Consider the following 27,247-nt stretch of genomic DNA (forward strand, 5'->3'; position numbering starts at 1 on the left):
GGAAATTTCTGCTATCACCTCTTAAAAGCAAACCATTCACACATACACACATGCTGTTTGTTATTAATGTTCTTACAGTCAGCTCAGCCTCCAACTTCAGTTCAAACTGTTGCTTCTTCACACCGGATGAAATCATGGTTTGCATTTCTTTCCCTTCCAATCCCTTATTTGAAGTAATGAAAAACACGCTTCTTTCAATATTAGACGCACTCCGCAGTATAAGCAGACACTCAAATTCCCTTAAGCTGAACGCTGCTTCGGAGGGAGCCCATTGTATATTTTCCTTCCCCTCATAAAGCTCCCAGTGTCCCTAAGCTAAAGAATCACAGCACTAAGTTTCAATAAACTGAAGAGATCACCCCTCATACACGCTGTGACAGAACTTGGCTTTCAGTCCAGGTGAGCTGAGACCCAAATCTGGGCTACATCCCTGCTACCAAAACTGAAAAGCAACCACAAAATTTATAACGGGTCCCTGAAAGGAATGGATAGAAGGCCGAGTTCTGCTAGCTGATTCTCTCCGCAAACCTTTACTGTGTTTCTCCTCTGTGCCAGGCCTTATCTGGCTCAGGCAATAACAAAGATGAACAATGACAGAGCATCCTTTTGCCTTCCTTACCCAGGCTCATAGTTTGATGAAACAGACAGATGGTCACAGTATAGTGTAATGTGTGCTGCGGCAGAAAAAAAGATGGCAACCAGGAGCATCGGCTCCTAGCCCACATATGCGGGTAGGCAGTGCAAGGGAGCACCGCGAAGAGCTTTCTGGGAAAGGAGGCATCTGAGAGGAGGATCTCCATTTTTACTTACATTATTTTTTAATTTCTCTGACTTCATATTTTATTGCAACTTCAGGCTTACAGAAAGTTGCAAGAATAATACCAAGATTTCTCCTACACTCTTTACTAAGACTTTATTTTCTTATTTTATTTTTTAGAGTACAAAATGGTATTAAAACAGAAAAATTACAAATGATACAGAATTTTACTAAATAAAATAATACTGATCTCACAGTATTTGTTGTAATGCATAGTGTTGCCTTCAGAATAGTTGTTCATATCATCAGACATATACATGCCAAATTGGAAGAAGAAAGAAATATATAAGAAATTAAGAAGGGAAAGAATTGAAAAAAGGAAACAAGACAAATTAAGTATTAACTGCACTATTCCATAGACCACCAAAAATCCACAGTACAGTTGTTCAAATATTTTTGCACCCAAAAAAATAAACGGTTTTTAAAAGCTAGTTGAAAGTAATTCCCACAAATGATTACTCTAAAATACTCCCGCTTGCTTCCTAAAGGCAAGGACATTTTATTCAATAGCCTACAAGTAACAAAATCAGAAAGTTGATACTAATACAATACTCTGATGTTACCCATAGATCTTACTTAAGTTTCTGTGCCCAGGTATATTTTATAGCAAGAGAAACTCCCAGCGCAAGTTCCACATTCAGTTGTCATATGTCTTTAGTACCTTGTAATCTGGAACAGCTCCAAAATCCTCCTTTAACTTTCATGGTCGTGTCCCTTCTGATGTACACAGTTTGGTTACTAATTTGAATGTTCCTCAGTTTGCATTTGTCTGATGTTTTTTCATGATCATATGTAAAACAAGCATTTTTTGCAGAAAGACCACAGAGGCGATGTTGTGTTCTTAGGTGAGTGTTGAAGAAGAGGCGTTGCTTGTCTAACCTATTGGCATACTAATTTATTTTTACGTGCAGTCATAGGAGGACAGAAGGAAGAAAGAAACCAGATAGGATAACATATTATCGGATAGCATTTTGCCCTTTTTTTATGTATTTGGTATTCCCTACACAGCTCGGACTGTAATGATCCTCCTGTTTTCAGCCTCCCCAGCGCTGGGATTACAGGCGCGCGCCACCACGCCTGGTCTTGGTGGCTGGCTCAGCGCACCTGAGGTCAGAGCCAGCAAGGCATGTTCAAGTATTCACTACGTTCTAGCTGCTATACATGCAGGCATTATACAAGTTAACTCCATCACCCTCACCTTCTTCTTACTACCTCCTCTCTTCAACTTTTCTCATTGTTCAGGTAAGGAAGGCTGAGGTGCAAAGAGGTGACGAAGCTAGCAGACAACATAAGTAGGATTTAAATCAAGGCATTCTGTCAGCAGAAGAAACTTGGTGAAAGCGAAACTCTTACAAAAAAAAAAAAAAAAAAAAAAGCTTTGGAAAACGGTACGCATGCAACTGGTCCGAGAAACTGCGATTAAGGGAGTGTGGCTTGTAGCTGTGGCGCGCTCGCCCTCTACCGGCGACATCAAGTCATTGCATGATTTTGACTGCTTTCCCCTGGATCGGATGGCGAAGGGGGCTGGGTGTATGGAAGAGAACCTTCCTGACCTTCCTGCTGCGGCCCTGAAATTTGTGCAAACCCCTTGAATTATGTCTGATCTATACACAGGCTTCAGGAAGAATCTGGCATTCCTTCCGTCTCTGTTGTCTAGGCACCACAGTCCCCACCACCTTGTAAGTGTTGCTGAGCACCTAAATCCCGAGCCCCGTTCTGCGTTTCTTTTCTAAAACTTCCCTGGAGAATTTTTTTTTTTTTTAACCAAGACAAATTTGGAATCCAGTGAAGCAGCAAGGAAGCTAAAGTTGAATTAATCAGAATACAATTCCCAGACAGCACAATCATTGCCGCTGAGGAAACCTGTAGGGAAGATGTTTGTCCCTGAAAAATATTTGAAAAAGATCCAGCGCCTCTGAAGCAAAGTCATCTCGCCATGGGCTCTGAAGAGCCAAGATCAAACCACTAAGCAAATGTGATGATGAAGAGAGAAAATTCCTCGGAGAGAATCATAAGTAGCCTCTATTTTCAATCAAATTCCCCCTCTCTTCACAGATAAAAGCATGTCCCTGTGAGATTCAGAAACCTCTGGGGCTTCCACAATATTCTATCCTTTTTTTCTACTAAGAGGAAGAACTGAAGGCAAAATGAGCCTCAAAGACAATAGGATGATCTTAAAAGATGAGCACACTGATTCATCCCACAGATGGACTTGACGAAATAGAAAAATGTGTTTAAATTACCCCAAAATACACACAATTGGCAATTTTGTGCTTTTGCTCAATGGCAAATATGGATATGATTGTGGGCATTATCAAGCCATTTCTAACCTCCAAGAAGATTAAGGGTTTGGGCGATAGCTCAGCGGCCTACGCGTCTGCCTGGCAAGCTCAAGGACCCGGGTTCAATGCCTGGTATCGCATGCTGTGCTGGTCCCAGAACCCTGGCACATCACGCCAACCACCGAAACCAGGCAGAGTGGTGCACGCCTGTAATCCTAGTGCTGGGGAGGCTGAGACAGGAGGATCACTTCAAGTCCACACTGTGTAGTGAGATCCTGTACCAAATATATAAATAAATAAGAGATTAAAAAATTAAAAAGACGAGTGAGATCTTTTCTGGAATTTTGAGAATGTTGTTGCAAGAAAGCCCTATGTGAATATTAACTTAAGTTTTAGACATTCACCCATCAGACTGAGAGACACAAGTATATCCGCATATGGCTGCTACCAGGCAGAAGGCTAACACCTTTGCCCACAGATCGTAACAACTGAGCAGATCGTGCCTCAGTAAGGTGTAAGACTATCACTGGAAGGACTTCTTGTTTATTTTAATACATCATCAAGAATTCCACTACTATTATGGACTACTGGACTATATTGGAATATTTTGCTGAATTCACACCCCTACAATATTTAAATGACAATGGAATACCCTTCTCTACAAAACTAACCAAAAAAGGAGATACAAATGAAGGAGCATTTTGTATCTGTATATTCAAAAGTTAGGCTAGATATACAGCTATTTTCTCTTAATTAAATGGGAACAAAGATTTGTTCTAATAGTGTCTGTGGACAGGGTATCATGTCTGCATCCTGTGCTATGAATAACCACTAAGAAGACAACAATATGCAATGTATAAATTATTGAAACTGTCCTACTAATCAGTTTTGAAACTGTCTCATTGCTACTCTTTGGTCAATAAAATTATTTAAAAAAAAAAGAATTCCATGAAGAAATAGTCAGAAATCTATGTCTTCAGTCCATCTGGGAAGTAGCCTTTTATATCGTTATCTATTGCCATAATATTGCTGGGTAGCAGACAGCCACAGAACCTCAGGGGCATACGGTGCACGCATTTATGCTCCCATTTCTGAGGTTGTCAGGGAGATGGCTTTTCAGGTGTTGCCCGGGCTCACTCACATGTCTGACACTGGGGAAACTGTCTCTGATCCTCTAGCAAGCTAAACCGGGAGTGTAGTCATGGCAGTGTCCTCAGCAGGGAACACACTAAAACACAATGTCTTCTCAGACATAGGTTCATGGCATGCTGTCCTTCGGATTCTGCTGACCAAAGCCTATGGACAAGGAAGGCCCAGACACACGGGAAGTAGACTCTCTTTTCATTGAGGAAATGCAATAACAGGACAAAGGCTGTGGATACAAGGCCAGGAAAAAATAGAGGCCATAACTAGAATCTACTATAGGCAAGACCAGGAAACCAGTGCAATTCACTAGGCAGCTCTAACTTCCCATACTTTATATATACTCATGTTAAGTGCTTTACAAACAGTGTTTCCTCTACATTATCCAGTAATATTTAAGAAAGAGGAAGTTCTTAAGTGGTAAGGACAATTGTTTGTCCTTATTAGACCTGGAGCACCTCAGCTGACAGAAGATGCTATTCCTGAGCCTTTGTATCTCAAAAGAATTAGATAATGCTCTAGTGGGGAAAAAACAAGTCTGCCAAATTTGTTAATGATTCTAGAAAACTAACCTCAGATGCATATAAATTGAGTTGTGCTTAGCTTCGCAATTAAAAGAAAATGTTCCAACTTTCAAAAAAGTGTTTCAAGGCACTTTTTCAATGGCAAATTGTCACTGTCATTAATTTCTCATTGGTTCCTTGTCAATTTTTATTCAAGAGCAGTCTAGAGTTTAAGAGAAAGGAAAACATTTTTACTTCTACTACTTGACAACCTTTAGTCTACAAACTGTACAGTAACATACAATAAAATGAAATCTAAAAACTTAGGTAATTTCTTGATTAATTTCAATAATTGATGAAAAATTAAAATGTACATACTATTTGGAATTTTATTATTGTGAGAACTAAAAATCCCTTCTCTTTTATTTGTTTATTGAGTCTAGTTGAACTCTCTTATTGAATGTCTTCATATCATACTGATATACTTCTCAAGTGACAAGGTTTTAACCACATCATTTTTTCTTATGTTCATCCATTTCCATTCCATAGCTGCTCTATTACTTCTGTAAAAATAATATATAAATCAAAAATATGATAAGATCTCTCTTTTCCCAGTTCATAAATTTATAAATGTAATTTAACAAAAGGACCTACTATATTTAGCAGTCATCTTTACTATATTCCAAATGACTTTGACAAGAGCAGAGGCAAAGTTTAATCTTTTTTCTTTCTATTTTTTGAACCAAGAGTAAGCCTTGACCTAAGCAACATTTCTCTCAGTAGTCCCATTTTCCTGGAATGATATATGCAAAAGTCCAATTTTGCCACAAAGGATAGGTATACCTTTAAAACACTAAACTCTTAACAAAAACAAATATAGACACAATTTGAGATCTCACCCCACTTCCCCCACCAAAACTTAACTCCTTGACCAATGAGCACTTCATTTCCCTGTGTATAAGCTACTGTACCTGACAATCTGCCTACCTGTTCATATATTGCAATGTAAAAAAAAAAAAAAAACAATTTCAAGAAATAAAACCACCTCCTCTAACCTATCTCTGCTGATGCCAACCACATTGATTGCTTGACCTTTAATAAATCCACAAACTAGATGGTATATAATGTTTGAGGATTACGGATGCTGACTTATTCCTTTCCCAAGTCAAATTTAAACTCCAACTGCCCAGAATCAAACTGTGCAGCCTGTCTCAAGCTGTGCCCACTTTGCACAACTCTATCTGACATTTTGACACCACTTATTGATTGAATTTTCAGCAGCTGTCATTCAAGGACGCCCAGCTTTCACTGGACCAGCCTTAGTCTGGCAGATTCCCAGGGGCCTGAAAATGACCCAGTTTGACCCAAATGTGTATAACAATTCTGCAGAAATAAATAGCTTCATTTAGCTGATAACTCTCATTCATTTATGATAATCACATTTAAGAAACAGTGTAGTAAGAGACATTGAATTGAGGTTTTTCCTTCTTAAGAAATAAGGATCATTTAGTGCTCTCATTCCTGAGTGTTTGGTATGAAATTCATGGACTAAAATCTATTTCTGTCTAACAGTGAACTTTTAGCTTAATGACATATGATAATTTTTTGTACCAGGGATCGAACTCAGAACCTTGCAATTGCTAGACAGGTGCTTATGCCACTGAGATATCTCCCCCGCCTTGATATATGATTCTATTTCATAACCATAAACTCTCACAATAGCCACCAAAACAATTAGATAACATTCTAGTGGGAAAAAAAGATGTCTGCCAAACTTGCTAATGAGTCTAGAAAACTAAACTTGGATGCAGATAAGTTGAGTTTTGTTTAGCTTGCAATTAAAATGTTTCAATGTTCAATAAAGGCTTTCAAGGCACTTTTTCAATGACAAGTATATTTTTAAATTAAGCATATGTCTCACTTTTGCCAGCATATTTCCAAGTTGTTCATGACCTCAAAGGCAAAAGCCAACTTTTTCATTTTCAACTAGTGAGCAAGAAACTTCTATCAGAAATTACTGAGAGAACACCTCTGTTGACTCAACGTAGAATCTTAGATTAAGGCATACTCTATGTATCTTAGCCTTTTGCATGGTTTCATCTCATGTTCAAAGGCAGTGCAAGACACTAGCTTAAATTCACTTGAAATTTTTTTGTCTCTTGTTTTCTTTTATTACCTTTTTAAAAAATTACTTTAAAGAGAAGATAGCAATGATTAGTATGACATTAGAAGAAGTATGCATTTAGATGACCAAAATGACAGGTGTTTCAAGCATGGTTTTAGTATTATACATAGCTATCTTCAGTGTAGTTGCTTAGTTCACAGGTATCAGCATATAAAGTTAGTCAGGGTGATAATTCTACCCATTAACTGCTATTTTCAAAAACCTGATGAAGATTCTTAGGCCCATTGCCTTAACCATCTTGTTTACATAAGTGTATGGTTTTGCCCCTGCCATATTTCCTAACTTTCCTCCTTTCTCTCTCTTCGTTGTTTAAACCTTAAGTTCTCACTTTGCATTTAACTGTGTTATACCTTTATTGTCTCTCTTGTGTAAGAACTCAAAAGAAGAAATAATCATTTGAAAAGTTTTTACACTGATACAGGAGAGACTTTTTTTAGTTAAATTGCATGTTGTGTATTTCTACCTTTTGCACAAAATATAATTAAGTTGATTGAACATTTCACCACATTTAACATGTTGCTAATTTTATTTTTGAAATAATGAAAGGTAACAACGAAGCCCTTGGGGATTCTTCAGGTACAACAAAACCCTTCTGGATTCTTCCATTATATTTTGAAACTTTTACTCAAATATTTATTTTCTCATAGACCTGAAACAGTTAATTGTGGAGACAACAACTATGGTCACTTCTTTATTTATGTAACTCAGGAGGAAACAGTGGTCCCCATGACCTAAAATAGTGGTTTCAAAATTTTAATGTGCATCAGAATCACCTGCAAGACTTTTTTTAAGAGGCATAAAAGAGTTTGTTAGGCAGAATATTTTCTCTTTCTCTTTCAGATTTTGTTTTTTATTAGCACATGAGTGCAGTACATAATGATTACATTTCTTATGGGGAGCCAGTGCATGGACATAACATGTTTCAATTTCATTTACATCCCCTTCCCCACCAGTTCTCCTCCTCCAACTCTTCCCCTTCCCATTTAACAAAAGATCTATTTCCCTGCTTCTTATGATGGATACTTTACTTTGCTTCTTATTTCTCTTTTGGTTTTCTCACGTAAGAGAACCTATGTCATACTTAAGTTTGTGAGCCTGATCATCCTGTGCCATAATCCCGGAACTTCTGTTACAATAGATCTGAATTGAAAACCAACTGGTTCCATTTCTAATAAGTCAGATAATGCTGACATTAAGGATGCAGGGCCCACACCTGGAGAAATACCGCTTCCTAGCTACTTCACGGCAATCGTTCCCTACTATTTCTTTGATCACAGTACAGGCAGGCGCCTTCCACTCAGGCTAGCGTCCTACTGACTGTGTTTCTTGAAATGCTAGACCAAATCTCATTAACTGTTGGTAATTTCGCTGAAGGTCTGATGTCAAACTACAAAAAAGTCTGACAAGCTCTCCTGCTTTACCTCATCCACAGTCCCTGGAGCTCTGCTCTTCCTAAAACGCCAGATGCTACCATCAGATGTGCAATTTAGAAACTGTCTGCTCATAGCCCCAGCTGTTTGTGAAAACTGCAAACCCCAACTAATCCTTTCTCTCTCTCTCTCTCCCTACCCCTCATAGTATCTTTAATAGAACACACTTGACGCAAACACGAGAGCCAAAATAACTTCTACTTTGTAAGTTCTTTGACAAACTAGATTTAGTGGAAGTTAAATGATGCTCTGTCACAGAGAAGGCATGAAGGGACACTTTCTCACATGAAAATATACCCTTGACAATTGATTTGGAGCCAAGGAAGTGAGAGCATGAGGATAAATGTCTTGTCACGGGCATCTGTGAGTCTACTTTAATTTTAATTTAACAAACAAAGAATATTAAAGCCTCCTCATTCAAAAGAATAAGATGTTGTTTAGGGTCTTGAGGGAGCTAATATAAAAAAAAAAGGTTGATAAGATCAGTTATCAAGACAGAAATGATAACTAGACATATATGCTGGTGATACGAAGAGAAATTTTAAAGCAAGAGATATACAAAGGGGTCAGCTTCCCAGAGACCAACTGTTTCCTTGTCCACTTTAAGATTTTTTTATTTTTTTTAATCTTTTGTTTATCTTTTTATTTGATACAGGGTTTTGCTATGAAGCTTGAACTCATAGTGATCATCCTGTCTCAGCCTCCCCAGAGCTGGGATTACAGACATGCAGTACCAAACCTGGTCTCAGTGACTGGCATGGCACACGCAGAGATGCCGGGGCAGGCATGGCATGCAGTACCAGGGATCAAACCCGGGTCCTTGTGCTTGTCAGGCAGTCGTTTAGACTGCTGAACTGCCTCCCTAGCTCTCAGGTTTTATGTCTGGTCAGATGTTTCCTTGTTTTCTAATACTGGGTTCTATTATATCTATTTAGCACATTATTAGGAAATTAGGAGCATTTTTAAAGTGAAATAGACTATTCAGCAACGTGAGGCTGTTTTTATCTCTAGGTTGAACCATTTCTTGACCAGGGTAACATTCCTTCGACTTACACTATAAAATAGAGATGAACTCTAACCTCCAAGCAAAACACTGAAAAAATAAAAATGGAACCCTCTATTATTTCTTTTGCATATTACTTACAGTAACAATGATTTGCATACTTTTAAACCTATCTCATTTGGCCTTAAATATCCTTTACAGGAGAAACAATTAATGTGTTCAAAATATAAATTAACCTTATTTGTTGCTTAAACAAAAATATCTTGAGACCATAAATGCTCCTGTTCACATATACAACACTAGAAATTTCTGGTGTGTTCACAAATTAGTACTTTACAAACACTTAGAAACTTGGCTATGTAGAAAATCAAAAATCTTCTTCCTGAGAATACTATTTATATTATCCAGCCTCAAAAAGATATAATATGCCCACAGAGTAGCCATGTTGTGTATGACTTCACCCCTCAGTATTCTTCCTATCCAGAAGCTACTAACTTTATCTCTCTCCGTCCTCATTCTTGCTCACACGTATTTTATACCACTTACATTCAACAGTCTTTGTAGGCGCTTCTTTGTTCCATTTTGCATCTTTTTCAGCAGTAAATGATGCACGTTTAAAAACATGAAAGTGTGGAGTTGACATTGCTATGAACCTATTTTAATACTCTACTGGGTATAAAGTATTCTTATTCAAGAAACACTAAAGAATATCCCCCTAAATTAGGGTACATGTTAAGAATTCTGAATGTACCAACTTAAATCCAATAGTTTTATACCAGAACCTGAACAGATGTCTGTTGCTAATACTAATAAGTGGAGCGGGTTTCTATTAAACATATGTCAAATTTTCTAGCAGTTTATTATAAAGAGGAAATTGCTTTTTCTACCGACCTTCATTTACTCAAATTGATAGACTCAAATTTTCTACTTCAAATTTTATTAATAATGAGTCCTGTCATTGGATTCTCTTCAAATGCCGACACTGCTGAGCACTTTGCACTGTAAACTCAGCCCTTATTAGCTCACTTAATCATCAAAACAATCATTTTTCACCTGCAAAAATTTAGTTTTAAAAAAATTAACTGTTTTGGTTCACACTGCATGTAATGGGAACGCTCGCTTCCACACATCGAAATTTCAGAGTTCATCCATTAAATTCCATGCACTGAAGACTCCCTTGAGAGCTGTGATTCAAGCAGAAGAGCTCAAAAGAGTAAGACAACAGAAGTTTTTCAAAGTCTAATGAGATCCAAATGTCAACTAAAACTTCCCATCAGAACTATTCATTACAATTATCAGTGCTTGCTGCCTTACAAATAGGTTAAAGAGGAAATTAGCTAAAGTAGATTGTAATCACTTAAATGGCTTTTCTTTTCCCTTCAACAGGTGATTTGTTTCACCCAAAGTAAATCCTCCTGAGAGAATTAGATAAATAAGCAACCTATAATTGAATGCTTCTTATCTAGTCCTCCTTGGAAGTTAATAGAATTAGATTCATGGTCTCTATACTTTACCTATGGAAAAAGTTAATATTTCAACTAATATAACAGAGAAAAAGTTAACAATGACTTTTTTGTTATTGTTTTTGTTTTTATTGTGTTCGGCTTTTTTACACCTAAATCAGGAATATGAAAAGCACACAGACTTCTCAAAAACATGAACTTTGGCTTTGCAAATTATTTCACTATTAAAACAAATCAATGTGGCATAGTTCCTTGGATATACATATTTTATTCATTTCTTTATCCTTGGCCCATAGAGAGTCTATCAAACCAACACTTGTTTAACAGTTACAATTTTAATAACTTTCTTCTCAAAGAAATTCAGATGATGGATTTCTTTGAATGCAAAGAAAAAATTAAACAAGGAATTAGGTGGAGGGGTAAAATGTCCAGTAAACTTAATTAGAAGAGCTGGAATGTTTTAGCTCTATTAGAAAAATCTGAAACACTATAGTTATAGGTTCTGAAATTAAAACCTTACAGTACAAGTATAAGAATAAACCTACTAAAAACCCTAAACCATCTTACTCCTGATCATTTGTTTTTCCTTTGAATTTAATAGATAATTGTTCCATGCATCCTTTAGGGGCCAAATCCACTATGGTAGGCTGGGTATGGCTATCAGGAAAAAAACAGGGTTCCTACTTTGTGGAGAGCTAGCTGTGCCAGTAGAGGAGATAAGCTTTAAGATTCCTTTATGCTTTCAAGACACACAAATAAAAGCATAATCCTCTACAAAGCTGTAAAATTCTTTCCTAGGGAAAGTTCCATGAAACACTATCCAGAGTTTCTTAACTTTGTCAAAGTACGTTCAATCCTATTCTCTTCTCGGAAATTCCATGTCCTTGGAACAGCACAGAATGCCAGTCAAGAATGGACCTCTTCTATAATTTGGATACAGCATGTCTAAAGGCCCACATATTAAAGGATTGCTCCTCCACTTGCTACTACTAGAAGATGGTAGAAACCTTATTGGATAAGGTGCAGTGACATCTTTAGGTCACTGGGGATGATCAGTGCCAGTCTCTTTTCTTACTTCATGGCTGCTGTGAGTCGAGCAAACTCCTCTGCCATACACTGCTGCCATGATTGGTGCCTGATCCCAGCCTAAAACACAATCAGCTACCCATGAACTGAATCCTCCAAAACCTTAAGTCTTTCTTCTATTTAAGATTATCTTAGGAATTTTGCTACAGTAGTGGAAAGTTGCCTTACACAGCCTCCAACTGCTAGGGCTAGATTATGTAAACAAAGTCTAAGGCTGAAAAACTGCCTTGATCTCCTAGAGAGAATTAGTAAATAAGCTGAGAGTCTCAAGAATGAGACGCAAGCTAAGATCATGTTTTAAAATCCCTTCTTCATACTTATTTCAGCTCTACACAAACAGAACCAGTTAGGACTACAGAAAGATTCAATATTTGATGCTAAGAATTCTCTTTCTGCTATAAATGACAAAAAAACAACATCAAATTGATTCAAACAGTAAGGGGAATTTACACGCCCAACTCAGCTAAAAGTCCATAGTTCAAATACTCTCTAAGCACAATTTCATCAGCTTTAGTTTTCTTTCCCTGTGATCCTTTGACATTGTGTGTTCTATGCATTTATTTTTCAAGATGGCTTGTCTCATGGACATAAGAGCATTGCTAGAAAAAAATTGCGATGACAATTTCTTCTCCAGCATAATCAGGGAAAAAGTTGATAGAATTTTCTACAACTCAATAAAACCCTCAAGTTTTATTCTTACCATACTACCCCTGAGCAATCTCTCTTTGCAAAGGGAATATCATCCACTGCTTTCTGCCTGGACTAGGAGTCTCAATCATTTGTGACAAGGAAGATAGTTATCAAAGACTTAACTTACTTCCTTCCCAATGTAGGAAATATGATCATAGTAGCTCCTAGAGTGTGATAAAGTAGAATGGGTGAAAGGAAAATAATTAGAATAACCATTTTGCAAGGATTTTTGAAATTTACTATCTACCTGTAGTAATACGTTTCCTTCTCTACAAAGCAACATTCAGCAATCTGACTCAAGAACCCATAAAATGAGTGCAGCTGTATTTCAAAATTCTTATTCCAACCAAATCAATAACAATGCATAAACTTATGTGTGCTTCTAGTAAACTTTCATCAGCTACAGTAAAGGAACCTGGATAATATCCCAACTAATCTGTCAGCAGCAGCTGGAGAAAACATCAAAAAATTCACATTTTCGATTGTCAGTCCAAGTATTGTCTGCACTTAATCTGCAGATATCCAACTGTTAACACTCAGAGACTTCACTCAAACAAAACAACTGCCGCAGCACCATGGGCACAGAGCCCCATGTGACCATCTTCTTAGAATGTTAATTAAATATTCCATATTCAGAGTAAACTTTCCTTGTGAAACCTCCTTAAATCCAGCAGAGCAGCCTGATTTCTTTGCTAATTGCTCTGATTCCCAAATGCTTGCTGAGGCTTTTGATAGAAAATATTCTAAATGAAACATAAATTTGTCCAACTTAATTTGATGTCCTAATAGAAAACAATGGCCTTCACTATTGTCATGTTAGTCCTAATAAGCAACTTCCTTTTGCATCCCATTTGTCCCATCTTTCTGCTTCTCACTATAACATGGAGAATAATAGCATGTTCTTTGTGATATGAGTCTTGTCTCAGTTACTTTTTATTCATTGCTGGGACAAAATACCCAACACCCAAAATGAAGGAAGGAAAGGTTTATTTAGTGCACAGTTACTGGAGGTTTCAGTCCACATTCAGCTGGCCCCATGGCGGAGCAGCCTATGGCAGTGGGTAACCCTTCGTGGTGGTGGCAAAGGGCAGAAAACAAATGCAAGAGTAGCAGCAACAATGGCAACAGAGAGAAAGTCTGACTCTCTTAAATTGCATTGTCTCTGCCTCAGGCTGGGGAAAGTACACACAACCATAATCCCAGCAGTACTAAGACCCATAATCCCAGCAGATCATGAGTTAAGCACAATCTCTACAAGTCACCACCCCATGACTGCAGTAGGCTTCTGGGAGGACAACTAGACACAAATCCTCAGGGCAAGAAGCCATTATATGCTAGATGTAGCTGACATGCATTTCTAGGAAGAAAAATCATGATTATTCATTATCTAAAGTTTCCAAAGTTCTAAACTTAAAGAAAAAGAATACAGAGACAACCCTGAAGGGTGCACTAAGAGAACTTTTTTTTTTCTTTCTCTACCATTTCAAAGCTTTTCACAATACTTTTCTGACAATGGCTGTCAAGTAAAAAACAAACCCTTTGAGAAAGTAAAAACTGAGGTGAGGAAAAGTACAAAACAAAGAAGAAAAAAAGATACATTTAGGTGTATATGTAGAATTATTTGGAGAATGATATTGCCAATTTCTGCTGGTCTTTTGAAAGGAGCAGTTAATGCTTAAAATTTTTTATTTACTCTGATTTTTTTTCTTTCCTCTTTTGAATTTCTTATAACTTCTTTGCTATTGTTCAGTTTTTTTCTTTAAATGAATCTTTACACATTTACATCCTGTAATCTGAACAACTAATTTAAAGATAGCATCATGTAATACAGCAACCATTGTTGAATTCCTGTTACTTTCTTTAGTGAAATCTTGTGTCGTTTCTAATGCTGTTTATTTTCCTAACACTATTTTATATTCTTTAAAATAAAAAAAAACCCATTGAGAAAATGAAAAGGCAAGCCAAAGGCAGGGAATAAAAAATTTACAAAAGTCATACCTAATAAAGGACTGTTGTCCAAAATATACAAAGAATGCTTAATGATCAACATGAAAACAAACAGCCTAGGGCTGGGGAGATAGCTGAATCACATAAGCACCTATCTGTCAAGTGCAAGGTCCTGAGTTCAATCCCAGGTATCAAAGGAGAAAAAAAAAGCAAATAGTCTAACTTGAAAAGTATCAAAATATTTTAATATCCCATCAAAAATAATTGCAGATGGCAAATAACTATATAAAAATGTACTCTACCTCATATGTCATCAGGCAAATGCAATTGAAACAATAAAATATCTCTGTACACCTATTAAATTAGCCAAAATTCTGACATCCCCAATACCTACAAGGATGTAGAATAACAGAACTCTCATTCACTGGTGATAGGTATGCAAACTGGTACACCCACTGCATAAGAAAATGTGGAAGTTTCTTAGAAACCTAGATAAACTTTGCCCCGGGGCTCCATGATATACTTCTTAGCCTTTACCCAAAGGAGATGAAAACTTATGTTCACACCAAAATCTGCCCATGAATGTTTACAGTAGATTCTCTGACACCTGCAAAAACTTGGAAGAAATTAAGATGTCCTTTCATGGAGGAATAAACTTTAGTAAATAAAAAAAGTGTTCTTATTTTATCCTAAAGAGAGACCAGGTATCAAATAATAAAAATACATGAAAAAAACATAATTATGCATTACTGAATGGAAGAAGCCAATTGAAAAGACTACATTTATATTATTCCAACTCTATGAAATTCCAGAAAAAGAAATCTATTATGACAGTTAAAAAATTAGGAGTTGCCAAAAGTTAGAAGAAGAGAGAAATAAATAGGCAAAACACAGAGGATTTTTAAGGCAGTGAAATTGCTTAGTATGATATTATAATGGTAGATATATGTCATCAATACTTTTGTCTAAGCCTATACAATTTACAACACTAAGTGAAATCTAAAGTAAAGTGTAGATTTTGGGTAATAATGATATACTACTGTAAGTTGATTGATTATAACAAATGTACCACTGTGCTGCAAGAAGTTGGTGATAAGGATAGCTATAGGTTTGTGGGGAAGAGGGTATGTAGGAAATCTCTGTGTCTCCTCACTTTTTCTAGGAACCTGAAACTATTTTGGAAAACGTCTAATAATTTTTTTTTAATCCAGACTTAGTTTTTTATAAAAGAGTTCATGTTTAAAGATTATTTCAATGAGGAGAGAAATGTTTGTTGGCTTTTTTGTTTATTACATTCCATTTGACTTTAGGGAAGGATTATTAAATAGGGTTATATAAGTGGCCAATAATTTAATCAATCACATCTATATAATAAAGTCTCCCTACCTCCACCTCCAAGCACAGGATTTGGATGAGTTTCCTGATACCTGCACACACAGATGTTTGTGGAAGGGTAACGTACCGTAAGAGGGCATAGAAGTTCTACACCCCTTCACACACACTTTGCCCTTGGCATTCCTCCTATGTGGCTGTTAATCTATTTCATTTATAATATTTTTGCAATAAACCAAAAACAAGTAAAGTGTTTCCCTAAATTTTATAAGGCACTCTAGCAAGTTCATGAAAACTGAAATGGAGGTCAGAGGAGCCAGAGATTGATAGTCAGCTGGTCAAATGCATAGGTAACAACCTATTACTTTTGACTGGTGTGTGAAATAGAGGTGACATGTGGGACTGAGCTATAGGATCGGCTGGGATCTCCAGGTAGATGGGGTCATAATTAGATGGGATTGGATCAGAATGGATCGGATTGGATTGAATTACAGCTGATGTATGCTGGAAAAATCCCCACAGAACTTATTGGTTGGTGGACAGAGAAACATGAAGGGTCACCAAAATGATCTATGTTGTGAAAATATAGTAGGAGGATCTGCCTTTGCTTCTCCTATACCTCATATGATATTATCCTGCCATATGCTACAGTTTCTCTTAAAACTATTTAACAGAATAGAAAAGAGGAGAGGAGTATTTTAACCCTCACTAATTTCTAAGATTACAGGACTCATATTAAGTTCATCAGTGTCAGTCTACTTTTTTGTCTGAAATGAAGGAACATCATTATTTGCTGAACAACTCAGAGACAATCATAAATCACAGCAAGATCTCAGCACTAGCCTCCTGCAGACTCTTGGTATTGTTCTTACAAAAAGAGCTGAACAACCTGTTCAGAAATAAAAGGCAAGTTCAGTTATTTTAGGTTCCTAACAAGTAGACATCTTAAAAAGAAAAACATTAGTATAAAATGTATTATAGTAAAGAACTAAGCCCTGAGGATAAATATCCCAGTTGGTAGAGGAAACTCTTTTATTGTATAGCACTGTTTCAATATCTGGAAGCTAAAATTTTAATGTTCTGCATTAGGTTGTCCAGTTTAGGTTACCTTTCATACAAAGGCCCCAATAACCTGAGCCAGGCTTGCTAAGTGCCCAAGCTAGTGGTTTGTCCAGAGAGAAATCCAGGGTATGTGTGGGCCATTACAGTGACAAGTCTTTGAAAGTATGTATCAAGTCATCAGGCTTTATTAGCTCACAGATCTTCTTCAGGTGCTTGCAGAGAAAGTCAGTGACAAGGGCCATAGGATAGAGGAAGTCAGGTTTTACTTCTTGGTAATGCCAAGTAAGGATAAAGGAATAAAAACCAGAAATGTTAATGTGGAGGGCAATCATCCTACGGAAGGGGGACAAATAGATGGGAAGGAAATAGAAGGATAAAGCCCTGAGTAAGCCTTTTGGCTAATCCTGACTAGAAAGAGTTAAATTTTCTTGTGGAGAAAGGAATTAACAAGATAAGATAAAAGCTGCTAAGGAAACAGGCATTCCAATCAAGTCAGCCTAGCAATGTTTCCCCAACTTACAGGGAGTCAAGGGGTGGCCACCTAAAGGACAGCCCAGTCCCTCTTTCTCCATATGTTTTCCTTTATTTCATTGCTAACTCTACCTTGTAGGTAAAGCCCTCTTAACAAACCCATAAATTCTTCTCACAGGACAAAGGAAACCAAATGAAATTCACATAGGAATCTGTACATAGACGATGGGACCTAGGGTAGAAATAACCAGATTATTACAAATTCTAGGTCAGGGGGAGTGGCCTCACAATCAATAAAAAGCAGCTGAGAACAAACAATCCTCAGGTCCACCAGATGTCTGGAGCCCTCTAGTCAGATTTATCAGGGTAGTTACTTCTCCTCCTTTTTCCTCTTTTCCAATGAATGTCCAGTAAAATGTCTTTCTTTCCTTAAACTGTACATCTCTAAATTTTTATTGGTATGTAGTTTACAAATCCCAGAAAGCTGAACCCAGGGAGGCAGTGGTGCTCCCTTTCACCAAAGCAATCAGCAGTGCCCCCACCCCATGTGGCATTTTCAGATATTAAAGAAAACTGGAAGAACTGAACATTGGAAAGAGTTACCAATTAATTCAAGATCACAGGATCAGATACAGTTTATAGATGGGTAACAGTGAGAGAAAAAATAAATCACTACCAGAGAAGATAAAGGTTACAATTATGTTACTGTAATTCATAAAGAAATAAAAAAATAGCTCAAAGACAAAGACCAGTCAGGATCTAACAACTGACACCGTGTGCTGCAGTTTTCTATTAAAACACAAAATCTCTCTACATGTCAGAGTTGAAATGGCCTAAGCTTCACAGATTGCCCTTGGAGAACTAATCAGCCAGCAATCTAAAACATGCCAGATTCTTAACATTGTGGTAGACACAATGTTAAATATATACGAACTGTGTCTGAGTCCATTGTTTATTGTTCATGCTATATCACAAGATCTTTTATTTGGCTTTGTTAAACTATTTTTAACTATACAATTTATTACTGAACATTATTATATTATCCAGAATAAACTCTGTTAGCCATCTAATTGGCTCTTATATGTTTTTGTTTTGTTTTGTTTTGTTTCATTTCATTTTTTATTTTAGGGAAGGTTCTACAGGGTGTTCAGGGTCTCACTACTAGGTCAGACTTGTAGTGATCTGCCTGTTTACAGCCTCTCAAGAGCTGGGATTACAGGCGCATGCCACCACGTCATCTCAATTGCAGTCTCGGCTTGCCCAGGGGATGGGGCCAGCACAGCAGGCCCAGGGATCAAACAACCGGCCCCTGCGCCTGCTTGCAGGCTCTTTAATCCACTGAGCAATTTGGCCGGTCCTTACCACTGCTTGTATGAATAAAAGTTCATAAACCAAAATATCTAAAAATGGGAGAATAAACAAACTGCAGTCCCTCTGCCCAATAGCATAATAGATAGTAGTCAAAGCAGCCAAAATTAGATAGTCAGATAATAGGTGATGGATGATAGATAGATAGATAGATAGATAGATAGATAGATAGATAGATATCTTTAAAAGATATAGAACATATAAATGATAGAAAAAATAGAAAATTGGATAAACAAATAGAACTGGTAGATAATGAGAATTAATTCATATGAAATATAATAAAAGCAACAGTTGTTAGATTAGATTCTGCATCTTTTCCCAACAGTATGTTCCGAGCTTCTCCATACTCCTACAAATAGTCCTTGAGGACATGCACTCTTAAAGGTACAACCCAAGACATATTCCCTGTATGTTATTTTTCTATTAACCTCAGATGCTCTCATTAAGAATTATGTGGCAGAGAATAGAACATTAAATTGGCAAGCTCGTGCAGCGAGGCCCCAAATAAATCTTCATTTGCAACAAAGCATAGTCTGACCTACAAGTGCTGTGGTCAAAAGAGAACTAGAGGAGAGAAGGAACGGAGAAAAAGCTGGTTACTGAAAATTTGAAGGACATGTACTATGACTTAGGATTTGGAATGAGCCCATTTGAAGAGATTGAAATCTCCTCCCCGGAACTCCAAATGTGAACTAGAAAGTCAGAGAGGCCCTTCTCTCACTTCTGATGTCAGCACTGCGTGATGCATCCCTAACAGCCTTTTTCTCTTGTGTCTATTCTTACTTAGGCTTTTCTGTCTGGGTCACTCTTCCCCACTTGTCCATCTGGAAAATTCCTGCTTGTCATTAAACATTAGTACAAAGCTACCTCCTATACAAAACTTTCCCTAATATCCCCAGGGAGAATCAGGTTTGCTTCCATTTCTGAGGGATCATAATTATACCCACAAATTTATTGTCAACTGATTCTTTGCCTGTTGATCTTCTCTAGTAAATAGTGAAATTCTCAAAGACAAGGTCTTCCCCTCATTCCCAGCACTTAGCATATTGTAGATGCTTAATAATTACTTCCTAGTTATTAAACAAATGGACAGATGAATAAAATCATGTGGAGTGGTGAAGAGGCATTTAACTGATCATTATGAAACAAAATGAGCTAACTAATAGTAGGTGAGCCATAGTAGGTGAGCTAATTCCTAAGAATTACTAGTCTTTCCATTTTACAAATAAAGAAACTGATCCAGCATGATTAAATAACTTACTCTAACAGATAAATTTCCAAAAACAAAAAAAGCACACAGTTCTTAATGATGTGAAGAGATAAGTGAAAATTAAAGCCATTTCTTCCCTAACAGGCTCTCAAGCTTTATACAACACTCTTTTACAACAATGTGGCACATTCATATATTGATGGTAGAAGATAAACTGTTGTCAAGTTTATGAATGTAGATAGCCTTTAAACTAGAAAATCTATTTTTAAAAACTCATCTTACAAAAATGCCTATACTTGTTTGAAATGATATACAAATGGGAATATTGATTGCTGCATAGTCTGTAACATCAAGAACTAAGGAAAATCTCTGCTCCCTACAAGTTCATATATAGTATGGTACACACACAGCAGGGATTTTCAACGGATGATTCCTAGACTACAGCATGTCTCTCCTGGGAACCTATTAGAAAGGCAGAAAGGCCAATTCTCAGGCCCTCACCACCAGCTTCCTGAATCAGACTTTAGAAATAGAGCTCATGAACCTATGTGTCAGTAAGCCCATCAGGTAAAGATGATATATACTAAAATTTCTAAAACAATGAAGTGCATTGCAGCTTGGGAATGAAAAGATGCTGCTGTCTATGGGTTGCTAAACAAGATAACCAAAATATTTTGTCGGATGAAGGGAATAAGTTGCAGAAGAGTGCCTGTTGTATGTTACTTATTAATATCTGAAAATCTAGGTGTATGAGAAATTCAAAGGAGTACTTACCTATGGCTAAAGCATGTAGGCAAATGGGAAACAAAGAATAAGAGACAAGACTCGGCATTATAAATTTATTACACTTTGTGATTCTTAGGACCACATGATTATATTAACTCTGGTTTTCTCCATAGTAGTACTTAGGAAGCAGTGAAGTTAAATGCTACCTGGTACATCTTTATTAAAAACCTGCAGAATTACAAACTATTCTGGCTTTTTATTTTTTCTTGTTTCTCTTTTTTAAGTTCTAATGATGGGGACAGCCAGATAGCTCAGTGGATTAGGTGCATGCTTAGGCAGAGCACAGCAGCCAGGATTTGATCCCAGTGTTCCACACTGGCCCCACCCTAGGCATGCTGAGACAGCCATTGAGACTGGGCATGGTGGCACGGGCCTGTAATCCCAGCAGTTGGGAGGCTGAAAACAGCAGGATCACTACAAGTCTGATCTACACAGTGAGACCCTGTAGACCCTGTACTAAATATAGAAAAAAAAATTAAAATAAAATAAAAAAGAAGTTCCAATGACAAGTAATAAAAATAAGGTAAACACTACACATACAGTTACCCACAAACACACACATGTATTTAAATATACAGACAAACTGGCTGCTGTGCTAGTGAGACAACTAACTGTCCAGTTGCCATTTTTAAGTTTAAGGACATTTCTTGCCCCTGTGCTGGAGTTTTCTTAACTGCAGAAAAAAACATTTATCCAGCAACTGCCAGCTTAAATTGGGGCAGTCAGACAGACCTGAACGTAAGAGCCATTAACAATGCAAATAGCAGGTCTCACTGATGAATGATAAGTAAATTAAACAAAACAGTGTAGCTCCTATATGGCTTGTAACCCTATAATCTAAGCAAAATCCGACATTTTAAGTACTTTCCAATTTATACAACCTGCTGAGACCAAGAAATGTTTGTGGTGATTATACTAAATGTTTCTATGAGTGTATTGCTGTAATTTGGTGTGACTCTCAGAAATTACCTAAAGATTCATTTATCCTTTCTATTAAAAAAATAATAATATAACACTCATCTATCTCATTGAAATGTGATAAAAATTAATGAGGGATAATTTTAACTTAGTGATATATTTAGCTCTTCAATGCCAGACATTATGCTGAAAGCAAATACCCTTGTCATAAATGTCTTATTATTTTGTCCTAGTTTCAGTGTGGGGACATTTGGACAAAGTTAAATCCCAAGATCCTTTCCTGCTGCCAAACTTCAAAATGGAATCAGCAGCAATGACCTCACCAAATCTCCAGAAGGACTGGAAAATTACAACTCCAGGTGGCTCTTTCTGGCTTCTATCCTCAGGAGACCTTTATAGGCCCTGTGTTATAGAGCACAAGACTTCCACTTGGCTTGTTCACTGTGCCATTTGCTTTTATCCGAATTTTCCTCTGATAAGTACCTTTGAAGTCCACATATTTTTGGAGACTACTGCACTGTAGATGCCCAACATGAGCCATGAGAACTATTAAACTGCATCTTGACCTGCTGGGGAAGCTCAAATCAACCATCAGTAATAGAATAGAAGAGAACCAAGAAAACCATAGCCAGCAATGGGTAGAATTGCTATCAGGGTACTTCTCATCTGTTTCAGAGACAGGCCATAAAGATTTTAGAAAATGTTTGCCAAGTGCTTTGAGTCCTAGAGAAAAAAATATTACAGGAATCCTTTGAGACAACGAAGGGGAGATGTTTTTAAAAGGCAGAAAGGACAAAGGGGATAATAGAAATTCAATTCAATAAATATTTGTTGAGTGCCTGCCAAGTGTTAGACCCTGGGCTCAGTACCAAGAAGCAGGAAGCACTTCCAGGACAGTGCTCTGGGAGAGGAATAGGAAGAGAAGTTTAATAACAACAAGGTAGATGAAAATAAATATATAAGAGAAGTAATTGTATATTTATGGGGGGGTTACTTGTTTATTTAATAACCTGTGCATCGCACAGAGGATGTACTCAGAAATGCCAAAGATGAGAACACACAAATACTTGGATACAAAACATAGAGAAATAGTTGAGAGAAAGAGGCCTCTTCCCTCTTTGTCTGCCTTCCTTTCTGTGCATTCTCCAGCTTTGAAATTCTAGCCATAGCTTAAACATTACATGTATTTTTATAAGCACTGATTGTAAGACTCAAAGTCTATCAGTGGTGCCTATTCTACCAGCTGGTTGCCAACAATGGAGGCAACTTGGAGCCTCTCCTGAAACGTCATAAACTACATATTAGAAGTAAGGAAAACAACTTGCTGCCTTTCTTTTTTACCAATTTAATAGTTAAAATCCTGCTTTCTGAAAAACTTCTGAGTTACAAACAAGCTCAGATAGTTGGTCACCATAATTAGGAACTCCTATGGGCTTTTCCTCAAGTATTTTACCTATCTGCTTGAAAAATTACAGTGTGAGACTACAGTTTCCGTAGTACAGTTAGCAATTTCCCTTTCACAATAACTAAAGCTTTCTCCATCTTTCAGTGCCCACAAATACACAGTTTGAAAAAATTATCTGACTCCTAGTGCTTCCGGCCCCAAGGATTCCTACTTATTTGCATCAAAGTTTTAGGGCTAAAACGTAGAGTTAACTAAATTAGTTTTTTTTTGTTTTGTTTACAATGGAAGGAACTTAAATCTCAGAAAAATAAAATAGCTAAAGTCAGATAATTTTTTTGTTAGCAAAGCAGGGTAAATAAATGCTGTCATTTCTTGTCCAAATTTGTTCTTTCTTTCAAGTGTTGACATTAAAGAAAACATTTATGTTCAAGAAGTTAAAAATTAATTTAATGCTCAGTAAACCCAAACTTACAAATGTTGTTTGCTGTATTATGAGATTTGACAGTTCCTAATAAAATCTTTCATTATTCTTTTACATTAAATTTGTGATCTCAACAGTGGTCTGATTTTAAATGAAGCATTAAGGGGCTAGAAAGATAGCTTGGTAGTCTAAGTGCCTGCTTGGCAAGAACAAGGACCAGGGTTTGATCCCTGGTACCCATGCTGTGCTAGGCATGATGGTACACACCTGTAATCCCAGCTCTGGGGAGGCTGAGACAGGAGGATCACTATGAGTCTGTGCTACATAGTGATACCCTATACCAAATAAACAAATAAGTGATTAAAAAATAAATAAATCATTTGGCTAACAAAAAACTAAGATAGCACAAATATTTCTGTCCCTGTTTATAAACATTCATTAACCACTCAATGAGAAAAGAATTTTTGAAAGTAGTTTTCTATGTCATTTGTTATCAAACTTTTCCCTCTACTTGCTAGAACCTATTTAACTCCATGGCCAAGTAACACCAAGAATTATGCGCACAGTGTTTGTCAGTTTAACAATGTTATTTAAACTACAATAGCCCTTCCAGGCAGTTAAAAAAGAATTCTCTCTAAGAATTGCACTGCAGAATCAATATAATGCACAGTGACAAAATACACAGATTTAATTTTAAAGTAGATTGAACCTCAGACATGCATAGAGCAACTTTAAAGAGATTTTCCTATGAACGGGTCATTTATAGTGACAGTCACAGACACTACCAAAGATGATCAATAGAAAGGAAGAGGAATATCCCCAGAGAAGAAAAGGATACATCAAGCTACTCTTATTCTGGTGCTCCAAAAGTCAACCATGTAACCAACTATCTTTATTTGTATCCTATTCTCATTTAACACTCTATGATTGATGTTTTTTCAAAATAGCTTGCTTACAAAGATAAAATAGAGTAGTCAAAAATACCATGTCTATTCACAGTGACCTTCAGAGGTATCACTCTAAATTATTACTTTTTCATGCTGGTTAATAGATAAGTTGTCATAAATTGGGTTAACAAGTACTGCTCCAAAGGAAGATGCAACTCTCAGGTCATAGAAAACAATGGACTATGAAAAATTCACTTTGACAGACAGTTCCTCCTGCTAGTCATTTCAGCTCTCTAAATGACTCATTTTCCTGACTCCTATATCTTCTACCCAAACACCAGCTCATACTAATCATCAATTGTACATATATGAAAACTAAATCTGGGAGGTTAATGCTGTGGCCATGGTTATTCAGTATAATTGTGGATTGCTCCACATGCATAGTGCTGCTCCTTGGGAACCTGGGAGTGTAGCGAAACCATTAAGTCCTTACCTGTATATGTGTGTCTTATCTGCATCAGACCTCCCTGTGTCTCAAAATGGATAGAACACTACACAGTCATGCAACCTTGGCAGGGCTCATCTCCGCTGTCCACAAAGCAGCTGGGTGGCTTAAAATCTGGGTGATAAAACCATCCGAAGGTGTCTTACTCATTCACATACCTGACAGCTGATACTGATACTGATACTTACCTGAAACCTTAGCTGAAAATGTGGCTGGAGCCACTCACACAAGGTCTTTCCAGGTCACTGCTAAATTTAGGATAGTTCAATGCCTTAGACAAAGCTTCTCAGCAAGTATAATTCTAGACTTGAATGCAGACTGGGCTCCAACAGCCAGCGTCCAAGAGTCAGGCAGAAGCTCCATCACCTTTCGAAGCTGGCCTCAATGAAAACTACGTTGCATCCTCCTCACTAGCAAGGAGTCACTAAGGTTGGCCTTTTCTTGTTTAATGTTTAAGAGATTTGATTTTTTTTTTCTCATTCTTTTTCATTGAGTGTACAGATTACTGAGTTTCATTTTGGCAGATTTGTACAGGCACATACACACTATCATTCTTCACCACCCTCATTGCCCTCTTTCCTGGGTTCTCACTATGAGTTTGACATTTAAGGGGTAGTATATTGCATTTAACATATTCTACTTATGATCACCCCTCATTGCTCATTCTTAAAGCCCCTCCCCTCTCCTACTCCCTCTTTTCCTTTCTTGTTTCTTTTTTATTAGTACATATTTGGAGTGTTAATGTTTACATTCTCTGTATGGAGTTGGTACATGTATTTGAAATATCTTAATTTCTTTTTGCCCCTTTCCTTTTTTTATCACATTTCCCTCCTCTTCCTACCCTTTCTCTGTCTCTTGATGCCCTTCCCATCTGAGAAAGCTTTATTTCTCTGCTCCCCCTTCTGCTTTCTTGTCACTTTCTTAGATTCTATGTATTAGGGAGAACATGTGGTATGTGGCTTATTTCTCTCAGCGTGGTGATTTAAGGATTTGCCTACAAGTGAAATTTCATACTTCCTTATGGCTGAAGACTACTCCATTGTGTGCACATACCAGATTTTCCTTTCCCTTCACTTGCAGATGGGAAATTAAGCTGGCTCTTTATCTGGACTGTATCGTAAACTGTGCCCCACTGAACATGGGCATGCAGATATTCCTACAATGTTCTGGGGTTAATTGCATTGGCTTGGCTTTTATTTTGATGAGGGGAATATCAAAAATGTGGACAAAGTATCTGTCCCTTGAGGATTCTATTAAGGAATCTATTATTGATCCTGCTATGCCATCTTGTTTTAAAGATCTGATCCTTTGATTCTCTAAGCTGGAAATCAGACCCTACATCTCCTAAACTACAAGAACTCAAAGATTTGGAAGGTCTTGAAGAAGCACGCAATTCACTTTGCCATCAACCTATTTGGCAGATGGTCACCTAGATCAAGTTTTAAAGCTTTATATGACAACAAGACAGGTCAGTATGTCACAAGCTTCCCACTGCACTGCAAACAATTCTGCTGAAATATTCTTCCTTATCAAAATCTAACTCTCCTTTAAAGTTCCATGTCTTGGTTTTATATGTAGCTGTAAGTTTACACAAAATAAATCTAACTCCTTGTCTCCATTATTTTCTCTTGTTACTGGGACAAAATACCCAACACCCAAAATTAAGGAAGGAAAGTTTTATTTAGCTCACAGTTTGTGGAGGTTTCAGTCCCTATTATCGAAGGCAGACTGGCTGGCACATGGCAAAGCAATTATTAAGAGCAAAAAGGGAAAAATAGCAGTGGCAGCAGCAACGGAGGCAACAGTTCATGGAGCAGAAAACAGCAAGCAGGAAGGAGCAGTGGAAGCAGTTATAGAGGTACAGGAAGACAGCAAGCCTCTCTCACTTCCTTGCACTGCATCCAGGCTATCTGCCCCAGGGCAGGTATAGCACTCACATCCATAATCCAAGCATTGGATCATGAATTAACCATAACCTATAAAGTCCATCCCATGACTGCATGAGGCTCTGGGTGACAACTAGACACAAGCCATAACATCTCTATTCCTCTTGGTGTCTTCAAATATTACAAAAAGTATCTCCTAAATCTTCTCTTTCCTACATTTAATTAATCTCTAGTTTCTTTAGCCATTTCTTACAGAATGGAAGCTTATAAGCTCTTCCCTTAACTCTATTTTTTAACTTAGTACAATTTCTACATATCTTAATTTAATTTTTAACGATCACTGCTCACTTTTATTGTCTGTTCTGACCTCCTTGAATTCTAATAGTCTTAGTTTCAAGTTTTGTTTTAACTGAAAACTCTGTGAATTCATTGACTATAGTGCTAAAG

Source organism: Octodon degus, unplaced genomic scaffold (assembly GCF_000260255.1).
Source record: "Octodon degus isolate 3935 unplaced genomic scaffold, OctDeg1.0 scaffold00361, whole genome shotgun sequence".
NCBI lineage: Eukaryota > Metazoa > Chordata > Mammalia > Rodentia > Octodontidae > Octodon > Octodon degus.